Source organism: Myotis davidii, unplaced genomic scaffold (genome assembly GCF_000327345.1).
Source record: "Myotis davidii unplaced genomic scaffold, ASM32734v1 scaffold310, whole genome shotgun sequence".
Classification (NCBI taxonomy): Eukaryota; Metazoa; Chordata; class Mammalia; order Chiroptera; family Vespertilionidae; genus Myotis; species Myotis davidii.
Window position 1 is genome coordinate 42,526 of NW_006281927.1, and position 12,437 is coordinate 54,962.

A 12,437-nucleotide genomic window follows, 5' to 3' on the forward strand; every position below is an offset into this window, starting at 1 on the left:
CAGAGGGTGGGTCAGCAAGGTGCAAGCGGGCTGCGGAGAGCTACAGGAGGGGGCAGGGCAGCAAACTATGAGGGGGGAAGAAGGGGGGGAGCTACAGGACAGTGGGGCAGCGGGCAGGGAGCTACAGGAGGGTTGCAGCGACTTACTGGCTACAAGCAGGTGGCAGAGAGCTACAGGATGGAGCAGGGCAGCAAGCAAGCGGAGGTGGAGAGCTACAGGAGAGGGCAGGGCAACAAGCTGTCGCGGGGGGGACAGGGGAGCTACAGGAGGGCAGGACAGCAGTTGGAGAGCTACAGGAGGGCGGCATTGACCTACCAGTCCAGGATTTGTGCACAGGGCTACTAGTATAAAATAAAATCCTGTATAATAAAAGGCTGATATGCAAATCGACCGAAGGGTGGAATGACTGGTTGCTATGATGCACACTGATCACCAGGGGACAGATTCTCAATGCAGGAGCTGCCTCCTGGTGGTCAGTGCACTCCCACAGGGAGAGCACCACTCAGCCTGAAGCCAGGCTCATGGCTGGCGAGCGCAGTGGCGGTGGTGCTAAGAATGTCCACGGGGAGCGGGCCTAAGCCATCCGTCGGACATACCCCAAGGGCTCCCGGACTGCAAGAAGGCATAGGCTGGGTTGACGGACCCATCCTCCCCGAGTGCATGAATTTTGTGCACTGGGCCTCTAGAAAATAAATAAAATAAATCACAGAGCCATCATTCAAAACTACCTGAAAGGTGGCTGAATGGAAGTCCTACAACTGGAGAAGTAAAGAAGAAAGCACACTGAAAGGAGGAGGGATGGAATGTGTTGGTCCAACACCCATGTGTGCTATTTTTTTAATTGGGAGATTGTCTCTGCAGAGGCCACCCATGAGGAGCAAGGTGTCCCAGCCCCACACCACATCCTAGGGTCCCAGAGCTGGGAAGAGAAGTCCCCAAAATTATAGGCTGTAAAAATCAGCGGGGATTGTGGCTGAGGGACATGGAGGTTGTTGGAGACCCAGGAGTTCCTTTTAAAGGGCCAGCACACAAATTTACAAGATCCTACTGTGTCTGAGCTCCAGCACCGGGCAGTAGCTCTGGGAACCTGGACACATACTGGGAGGAACTGGATTGTCTGGAATAAGCAGATTTCTCAGGGGCAGATTTCTCTAAGACAGGGCTACTCATAGGGGTCATTATATCTGGGCTGGGACCTCACTGATCTCAAGGCTGACTGGTAGCCACATCTGTTCACTCCACCCTGTTGATTCCTTGCTCCATCCAATTTGCAGACCCACTTAACCTATTTGCAGTGGCTTTTCCATGTGAATGGCCTGTCCTTGCTAAGGCTTCAGACTTTGCTAAAATCTCTCAATCAAGCTGCAGCTGGTGATAGCGTGCCCCAAACCTATCAATAAAAGGCCCAAGACCTGGCACTAGCACCAACCTGCCCCAATCAAAAGACATGGTAGCTAAGTGGATACAAAAACATGACCCAACTATATGCTATCTACCAGAGACCCACCTCAGGATAAAAGACACAAAGGATGAGAGTGAAGGGATGGAATATATTTACCATGCAAATGGAAACAAACAAAAAAGCTGGGGTAGCAATACTCATATCTGACAAAATACACTTCAAAATGAAGGCCACCACAAGAGACAACAACATAATACTACATCAATGCATAATACTAAAGGGATTGATCCAAGAAGAGGATATAACCCTGGTAAACATACATGCACCCAATTTTGAAGCACCTAAATAAATAAAAAAAGCTTCTAGAGGATTTTAAGGGAGAGATGAACAACAATACAGTCATAGTAGGGGACTTTAACACTTTGCTAACTTCACTGGATAGATCTTCCAGACAAAAACTGGACAAGGAAATACTGACTCTAGGACACACTGGATCAGATGGATTTAATTGACATTTATAGAACATTTCACCCCAAAGATGCAGAATATACATTCTTCTCAAGTGGAACATACACAAAGAGAGACCGCATGTTAGGAAATAAAGCTAGTGTTTACCAGTTCAGGAAGATTGAAATCATATCAAGCATTTTCTCAGAACACAGTGGAATGAAATTAGAAACAACTATAGTAAAAACACCCAAAATCATTCAAACACATGGAGGCTAAATAGCATGTTATTAAACAAAGAATGGGTCATCAATGAGATCAAGAAAGAAATAAAAAAATTCTCGGAAACAAATGAAAATGAACACACAACACCACCAAGTATATGGGACACAGCAAAAGCAGTTCTGAGAGGGAAGTTCATAGCACTACAGACCTACCTCAAAAAAACAAGAAAAATTAATAATAAACTATGTAACCCTATAACTTAAAGTTCTAGAAAAAGCACAGCAAGAAAAACCCAGAGTTTAAGTAGAAGAAAGAAAATAAAGATTAGAGCATAAATAAATGTTATAGAGAACAAAAAAAAATACAAAAAAATTAATTTAAAAGAGCTGGTTCTTTGAAAGGATAAACAAGATTGAGGAAACATTAGTCAGACTCACCTATAATAATAAAAGGGTAATATGCTAATTAAACCGGACATCCTTCCGGACATCATTCTGGATGAAACCGGGGCCCAAGGGAAGCCAGCCCAGGTCCCAGGTGCCGGAGGGAAGCCAGTGCCGGCAGCTAGGGGAAGGAAGGCCTACTTTTGCACGAATTTTCATGCATCGGGCCTCTAGTCAAGAAACAGAGAGACAGGACCCAAATAAAATGAGAAACGAAAGGGGAGAAGTAACCACTGACACCACAGGAATACAAAGGATTGTAAGGAAATACTATGAACAACTATACGCCAACAAGCTGGACAACGTGGATGGAATGGACAAATTCCTAGAAAAATACAATCTTCTAAAAGTAAATCAGGAAGAATCAGAAAACCTGAGTAGGCTGATAAAAACTGAAGAAATTGAAGCAGTAATCAAAAAAATCTTCCAGCAAATAAAAGTCCTGGTCCGGATTGCTTCATAGGGGAATTGTAACAAACATTCAAAGAAGAACTAACACTAATCCTCTTTAGACTATTCCAACAAATTCAAGAGGAAGGAACACTTCCAAGCTCTTCTTATGAAGCCAACATTACCATAATCCCAAAACCAGACAAAGACACTACAAAGCAAGAGAAGTACAGGCCAATATCCCTGATGAATGTAGATGCTAAAATCTTCAACAAAATATTAGCAAATTGCATCCAGCAATACATTAAAAAGATCATACATTATGACCAAGTGGGATTTATTCCAGGGATGCAAGGCTGGTACAATATCTGCAAATCAATAAATGTGATACATCACATAAACAAATTGAAAGAAAAAAACCACATCAATTGATACAGAGAAAGCATTTGACAAAGTCTAACACCCTTTTTTGGTAAAAACTCTTAGCAAAGTGGGAATAGAGGGAGCATACCTCAACATGATAAAGGCCATATTTGACATACCTACAGCGAACATTATACTCAATATACTAAAACCATTTCCTCTACAAACAGGAATAAGACAGGAATGTCTGCTTTCATCACTCTTATTCAAAATAGTACTGGAAGTCCTCACCAGAGGGATCAGACAAGAAGAAGAAATAAAAGACACCTAAATTGGAAAGGACAAAGTAACACTCTCATTATTTGCAAATGACATAATATTATACCTAGAAAACACTAGAGACTCCAGAAAAAAAACTACTAGATTTAGTAAATAAATTTAGCAATGTAGCAGGATAAAAAATCAACACCCAAAATTGGATGGCTTTTTTTACACCAATAATGAACTTACAAAAAAAGAAACTAAAAAAAAAAATCCCATTTACCCTTGCAACAAAAAAATTAAGATACTTAGGTATAAACTTATCCAAGGAGGTAAAAGACTTGTACTCGAAAAATTACAGGATGTTAAAAAAGATATAAAGTGGAAGAGTATACTGTGTTCATGGATTGGTAGAATCAACATCATTAAAATGTCCATACTACCCAAAGATTCAATGCACTCCCTATTAAAATACAAACAGATTATCTGACAGACCTAGAACAGACACTCCAAAAATTTGTATGGAACCACAAAAGACCCCGAATAGCCACAGCAATCTTGAGAAAAAATAACAAAGTTTGAGGAATCATGCTACTGATATCAAACTACACTACAAAGCCATAGTAATCAAAGCAGCATGATACTGGCATAAAAAACAGACATATAGATCAATGGAACAGAATAGAGAGCCCAGACAATCTCTCGTAGCAATCTCTTTAAAGATATATCACCAAGGCAAAAGAAACTAAGGAAAAAATAAACAAATGGGACTACATCAAAATAAAAAGCTTCTGCACAGCAAAAGAAACCTTCAACAAAACGAAAAGGGAGCCCACTGTATGGGAGAATATATTTGGCAATGATACATCTGATAAAGGGTTAATATCTAAAATATACTCTTAGTATAAGGAACTCATACAACTTAACAAAAGGAAGACAAACGATCCAATTAAAAAATATGTAAAGGACCTAGACACTTCTCCAAAGCAGACATACAAATGGCCACGAGACTTATGAGAAAAATGCTCAAAGTCACTGGTCATTAGAGAGATGCAAATTAAAACAACAATGAGTTATCACCTCACACCTGTCAGAATGGTTTACCATCAACAAATCAACAAATGACAAATGCTGGCAAGGATATGGAGAAAAGGGAACCCTAGTATACTGCTGTAGGGAATGCAGACTGGTGTAGCCATTATGGAAAACAGTATGGAGTTTCCTCAAAAAATTAAAGAGGCAACTGCCATTTGACCCAGTGATCCCACTTCTAGGAATATATCCTAAGAGATCTGAAACCCCAATTAGAAGTAATGGTTGCACCCCTATTTTCATGGCAGCACAATTTACAATAGCTAAGATCTGGAGACAGCCCACATGTCCGTCAGTAAATGAGTGGATAAAAAAAGCTGTGGTACATTTATACCATATAATACTATGGACCAGTAGAAAAGAATATTTTACCCTTTGAGACAGCATAGAGGGACCTAAAGCATATCATGCTAAGTAAAATAAATCAGTCGATGATATATAGTATTTTTAGAACTCTTAGCTCTAATTATTCTCTTTTTTTTAAGTATTTTTACTGATTTCAGAAAGGAAGGGAGAGGGAGAGAGACTGAAACATCAATGATGAGAGAGTATCATTGATCAGCTGCCTCCTGCCTGCCCCCACATTGGGGATTGAGCCCACAACCAGGGCATGTGCCCTGACCAGGATTCATAGACAGTGGGGTGGTAAGGGCCTGGGGCAGAGGCTAAAGGGTGGGTTGGAGGGGGTTGATGGGGGAAAAAAGGCTTCTAGGGTCAATTATTGAGCTTGATTATCTGTGTTTTTATTTTGTATTTGATTTTCTTCACAGATCCACACACAACCCAAACAAGCAGTGACTGGGCTCAGTGTGCCTGTACCTCTTTCTACATGCACAAATCCCAGCACTAGGGGTAGTCAGCCTTGGTTCACAGTGTAACTAATCCCAAATGCCTCCAAGCCCGGCACAGGCAGCAACCAATTGCAGACTGGGGCAGAGGCTAAAGGGTGGGTTGGAGGGGGTTGATGGGGGAAAAAAGGGGACATATATAATACTTTCAACAATAAAGATTTAAAAAAATAATAAAATAAAATGAAAACAAAACAAGACAGAAAAACAAGAAAAAGGAAAATAAAAAAAGAATAATTTACAGGATTCAATAGTAGAGTGGAGGATTCTGAGAATCAAATCAACGATTTGGAATATGAGGAAGCAAAAAACACCCAATGAGAAGAGAAAAAAAAATTAAGATAGTGTAAGGAGTCTCTGGGACAACTTCAAGCGTACCAACGTTCACATTTTGGGGATGCCAGAAGAAGAGAAAGGGCAAGATATTGAAAAAAAAATTTGAAGAAATAATGACTGAACACTTCCCCTCTCTGGTGAAAGAAATGGACTCACAAGTCCAGGGAACACAGAGAATCCCAAACAAGAGGAACCCAAAGACACACCAAGACACATCATAATTAAAATGCCAAGGGTTAAAGATAAGAGAGAAGCTTAAAAGCAACAAGAGAAAAGCAGGTATTTACCTACAAGAGAGCAGCCATAGAACTGTCAGCTGATTTCTCAACAGAAACTTTGCAGGCCAGAAGGGAGGGCAAGAAATACTCAAAATGATGAATAGCAAGAACCTACAACCAAGATTACTCTACCCAGCAAAGGTATCATTTAGAATTGAAGGTCGGATAAAGAGTTTCACAATCAAGAAAAAGCTAAAGGAGTTCATCACCACCAAGCCAGTATTACTTGAAATGTTGAAGGCTGTTCTTTAAGAAGAGGAAGAGGAAGAGGAGGAGAAGAAGAAGGGGGAGGAGGAGGGAAAGGAGAAGGAAGAGGAAGTAACTAAAAATATGAACAATAAAATGGCAATAAATACTTATCTATCAACAATTGAATCTAAAAAACAAAATACACAAACAAGAGATCTAATGAAGAAAATAAACTGGTGAATTAAATAGAATCAGAAACATGAAACAGACTGATGAATCTTAGAGGGAAGGGGGTTCAAGGGTGGGAAGAGATTAACCAAAGATTTTACCTATGGACACAGACAGTAGGGTGGTGAAGGCCTGGGGTGAGATGGGACCCGGGTGGAGGGGGATGGACATTTGTAATATTCTCAACAATAAAAATTTTTTAAAAATATACCAATACCTTGTTCTTTAAAAAAATTAGTAAAATTGATAAATCTATCTAATTAAGTGCTATAAAGAATAAAGCGGAGAAGTCACCAACCACCAATATTAAGAATGAAAAGGGAGTTATTATTATAAATCCCAAACTCATTAAAGGAATAGTAAAGGAACATTACAAACAATTTTACACTAAAAAATTCAACAATCTGAACTACCAAAACTCAACCCTCCTCAAAAATATGGAACAGTTTTATAACTATTTAAGGAAAAGAATGTGTAATTTAAAAGCTCTAAAAAAAAAAAAGCAATCCATAAGCCCAGATCACTTCATTTGACAATTTTATAAAATTTTTAAAGAAAAATAAACACTAATTTTACACAATCTCTTCACAAAGTGGAAGGACACTTCCTAGATCAATTTATGAAGCCAGTAACACCTTTTTATGAAAAACAAAGATATGACTAAAAGAGAGTGGATTAAAAACTGTGGTACATCTACACAATGGAATACTACACTGCGGTAAAAAAGAAGGAATTCTTACCATTTGCAACAGCATGGATGGAACTAGAGAGCATTATGATCCATCTGACCATCAAACCTCAGAGGGAAGGTAGGGGAGGGTGGAGGTAAAGGGGAGAGATCAACCAAAGGACTTGTATACATGCATATAAGCCTAACCAATGGACACAGACACCAGAGGGTGAGGTCATGAGTGTGTGTAGGGGGGTTAATGGGGCAATAAGGACACATATGTAATACCTTAATCAATAAAGGAAAGAAGAGAGAGAAAAGAGAGATTGAAAGATATAAATTATCAAATAATAAAAGAAAATTGAAATTTTTTCCCCCAATTGAAAAAACAAAGTTCTCAGGTTGAAGGACCCAATGGTGCCAAGAAACATGATTTTAAATAAATAAAATCCCTTACCAAATGTTTTCAACACAAATCACTAAGTAAGAAAAAATGCTTCAGGACAATCTATGGCCCCATATAGGTCAAAACAAAACAAAAGGTAAATACGTAACTGCCATTTAAAGTGAACTGAGAGGACACATATCAAACTATTTACAATGTTTGTTTCAGGAAAAGGAAAGAGAAATACGGTAAAGTAAACTCCCCATTCCTTTATATTATTTGACTTTGTTGCAAGTAAACTTCCATATGTTTATGAAATTTAAAATATCTTTTTAATAAGTTAAATAAAACATAATATAGTAAAGAGAAAATAAGAGAGAATGGGAAGTTAAATACAGGAAGAAAATCCCATATGGTATATAAATCAACTAAAGTGAACATGTTAATTTGTGTCTAACAAATTTAATTCTGTGATAAATAATATTGAATGCAATGAAATATTAATGAATACAGCTAAAAATATGGTACAACAAAAAAGGGTAAACCCAGTTAATAGCAATAATCAATTATTTTTGACAAGGGTATATGACAGCACTGAAGCAAATTCAGTTCACTATAAATTCTTTCCACTCCCATTTATTGTCAAAACTATTATTTCTTTTCCTGTCAGTACTTTGAGGCTCTTGTTCATGGGCCATCATGTCATCTAAAACAACCAATAGATAGGGGCTGGGAAGAGGGGGATAAAGGAAGGGAAAATGGGAGATATCTGTAATACTATCAACAATAAAAAGTACATTAAAAATACAATAAAACAACCAATAAATTATTTCAGATAACACATACTTGCCCTATAATCTTTATACTTGCCCTAATTTTTTCTACACTTTACCACCCACCATAACAACAGAGCCCTCTTTAGAATTTTATGATAATTTTGAATTTTCATAATTATTCTTGCTAGCTCATATTATAGCACATATTTTAGATACCTAGCAAAGGATGACACGTTAAAAGTGAAAAAGTTTAAATCAAGTGAATAAAAACAAAAGAATGATTAACATACATGACTAAGCTTTTCGTCCACTGAAGCCTGTATTGAAAATTACTCTTGGATAACATTTCCAGACACCCTTAATTTGGCAAAGCACAACAGGAGGACAAACCAGTTCTTAAAACAAAAACTAACAAAAAATACCCTACATTGAATAAGTAGTCAAATTTATACATTTTAAGTGGCAAAACAATAAACCATATTTTTTATGTAATGGGAAAACACAACACTAGGAACTAAATTGTAAAACAGGGCATGCTGTTTGTCATTTTCAGTATTATGTTCCAAAACTGAAATGGTGAACGCCTAAAAATAAAACAAAATATCTTTCCCTGAAAGCATCAAAGTAAAACTTCATGAAGCTAATTATTGATAGAGCATGACATTTTATTAATCTTAAAATTTAAGTATAAGAAATACCAGGTGTACCAGTTAATAATGCAGATTTTGTAGTCAAAGAAAACTCGATAATTTCAAGAGAAACTTCAAAAGTGCTTTATTCAAAGTAATGTCCATTGCTAGCTACACATTTGCCCCATCTTTCAGGTAATTTGTGGATACCGTCCCAATAGAACTTTTCTTGTTTTGAGGCAAACCATTCAGAGACCCAATTTTCCACTTGTTCGTATGTTTTGAAGTGCTGCTCAGAAAGTGCATGTGCCATCGATCGGAACAAGTGGTAATCTGAAGGAGCAAGGTATGGTGAATACAGCAGGTGGGTTAATACTTCCAAGGCAAGATCTTTTAACTAGTTTTGAAGTGTGTGATGGTGGGTTATCATGAAGCAAAATTACTTTGCCATGTCTTCTGGCACATTCTGGTCGTTTCACGATCAAAGCGTGGTTCAAATTGATTATTTGTTGTTGGCAGCCATCAGTATTAATGGTTTCAACTGGTTTTAAAAGCTCATAATACACCACACCTTCCTGATCCCATCAAACGCAGAGCATTGTCTTCTTTCCAAAGTGATTAGGCATTGCAATCAATGTTGATGGTTGACCTGGATCAACCCATGATTTTGTGCGTTTGGAATTCTCAAAATAATTTCACTTTTCATCACCAGTCACAATTTGATGCAAAAAAGTCTTTCTTTTGTGCCATTGAAGCAACATTTTACTGATTTTTTTGGCACGAAATTCAACATTTTTAAGCGTAAAAATATCTATGATGTTAATACCTTTAGAAAATTTGATATATGAAGTTTTGAAGCTTGCTGTCAATACAACAAAATAGCATATATATCAAATCGCATATATATCAACGTATGTGTAACTCCATCTATTGAAAAAAATCTGCATTATTAACCAGTACACCCAGTATATAAAAGAATGTTATTGAACTGTTGGGGCTCCAGGTTCTAATGCCAGTCTCTCTGAGTAATCAGAGGTTCCTAAGATGTATTGAGGGGAGTGAGCAAAGTGAGAAAGTTGCCATAGTTCCTTCCATTTTTCAAATAATTGCCTGAAGGAACTAGAAATGAGATACCTCCTTTTCTGACCATGAAGTATCAATAATATGCACAGAATATATGGAACACATTTATCTTCATAACTTGACTTAAAACATTTTTTTCTTATTTAAAAACTAGAGGCTTGGTGCACAAAATTTGTGTACAGTGTGTGTGTGTGTGTGTGTGTGTGTATTGTGTGTCCTACAGCCTGGCCTGTGCCCTCTCACAATCTGGGACCCCTCAGGTAGGGTCCCTAGGCCTGGCTGGCAATCAGGGCCTATCAGGGCTTTCCTTCCCCCAGGGGCTGGCAGCTGGACCCACCCCTGTTGCTGCCACTGCTTGCCATCTGTGCGGTGCGGCCCCCTTCCCCCGCCATCGGTTGCCTCTCTCTCTGCGGCCAACAGGCATGGGGTGTGATGGCTTGGCTGGCCTGGGCCTCTCTCTGCAAGGTGATCACTGGCTGGCCCCGCAACTTGCCACAGTGTCACTGGCTGGTGGCCTGGGCCTTCATCTGTGGGATGATCAATCACAGGGCCCCCAGATTGATCACCCCGCAGAGGGAGGCCACACCCACCTGCTGTAGTGCCACTGGCCGGGTAGCCTGGGCCTCCCTCTTTGGGGAGATCTATCGCGGGGCTCCCTAATAAATCACCCAGCAGAGGGAAGCCCTGCCCACCTGGGTGGGGCTCCGTGATCAATCACCCTGCAGAGGATGGCCTGGGCCTCCCTCTGCAGGGCGATCATGGGACAATGGCCTGAACAATCGCATCGCACCTGCTTTGGCTGGCCTGGCGCCTGTGGTGTGATAGCGTGGTAGTCCGGAAGGTCGTCTGGATGGTTGTTCTGCTATTCGGTTGATTTGCATATTAAGCTTTTGTTAACACATTGTTTGCCGGTAGTTTTTATTGCATGCTAACAGGTGGCGCGGGCCATTTTTGCTAATTTTTTTGTGCAAATGGCAATGTTCAGTAAAATAACGATAACTTTAGTTTACGTATTTATACATTACCCGCATTCTACCGCTAGTCTATAAAAAACGTATTAATACGTATCCTGAGCTCTACTACTAGTCAACGTAAAACGTATAAGTAAAACGTATAAATACGTTTCCCGCATACAATGTGTTATTATAGATTAAACATTCAAAAACCAGGTCAAATTTCAGATAAATTCCTTTGGAGTAAGGACTCGGGAATTTAATGAACTTAAGTATTTACTGTTGATGACAATGAACCATCAATTCATGCTTTCCTATTACCTTAGTTGGTAGTTTCTAGAAAATACATAATATCCTTGTAAATGTTTAAAGATTTTTAAAGGTTAGAGTATAGAACAGAAAATAGTTACAGCAGTATATCTCCTCACAATATTGTTGTTATTGAAAGCCAGAGGATAGTGATGATGCTTTACTTGTATAATCTCACTTGTTTCTAAGATGAATCTTATAAAATAAGTTCTATTATTATTCCCATCACTTTATAGATGAGGGAGACAAGGCTTGGAGAGATTAAGTTTATAACTCACTTAGGAACTTGAACTCCTAATCAACTATACTTCACTTGTCTCATCTAAATAAAGTCATAAGTTATTCTACCTCAATATTCAGTTTAACATTTAAAATTTTTTTATTGATTTTAGAGAGAGAGAGAGAGAGAGAGATCAAGAGAGGGAGCGAGAGAAACACTGATTTGTTGTTCCACTTATTTATGCATTCACTGGTTGATTCTTGTACATGCTCTGACTGAGGATCGAACCTTGGTGTATGCGGGGGATGCTCTAATCAACGGAACTACCCAGCCAGGACTCAATACTGGGTTTTAAAACCGTGTGTTTAACCATGAAGACTTAGAAAACTCAAGTGTCATTAAATAAGAAATCTTCCTTTAATACTACACCTTGTATTTTCTAAGTTTTTCACTCCATTTAAAATTCTATGATCATACATGAGGGGTAAGGAACTAACATTTATTCATATGCATTACATGCCAAGAACTGTGCTGAGCAACTCAATAACTTTATCTTATTTAATTCTTATAGTCTTCCAATGAGGTAGCCTTAATTTTATAGATGAGGAAACTAAGGCTCAAAGTAAGTAACTTCCTCAAAGGCAAATGGCTAATAATTGACAGAGTTGAGGATCTATACTCAGGTTTGCACAACTATTTTTACTTTCTGTTTTTTTGTGGGTTTTTTTTTTTTTTTACTATACTCTGATACCTTACGGAATATAGAAACCATAAAACTTTAATATACATGTTGTGTAATAGATTAAATCCAGTATGCTATATTACTGTATATACCAGGGGTGGGCAAACATTTTGACTCAAGGGCGACAATGGGTTCTTAAACTGGACCAGAGGGCCGGAACAAAAGCAT

The 12,437-nt window shown here is 38.5% G+C and overlaps 1 protein-coding gene across 1 annotated transcript in view; it reads right to left on the bottom strand.

The window, feature by feature from the left end:
• The window catches only part of MRPS31 (mitochondrial ribosomal protein S31), a 57,562-nt gene that overhangs the window by 8,273 nt on the left and 36,852 nt on the right, over nt 1–12,437 (bottom strand). The gene's annotated exons all lie outside the window — the stretch shown is intronic.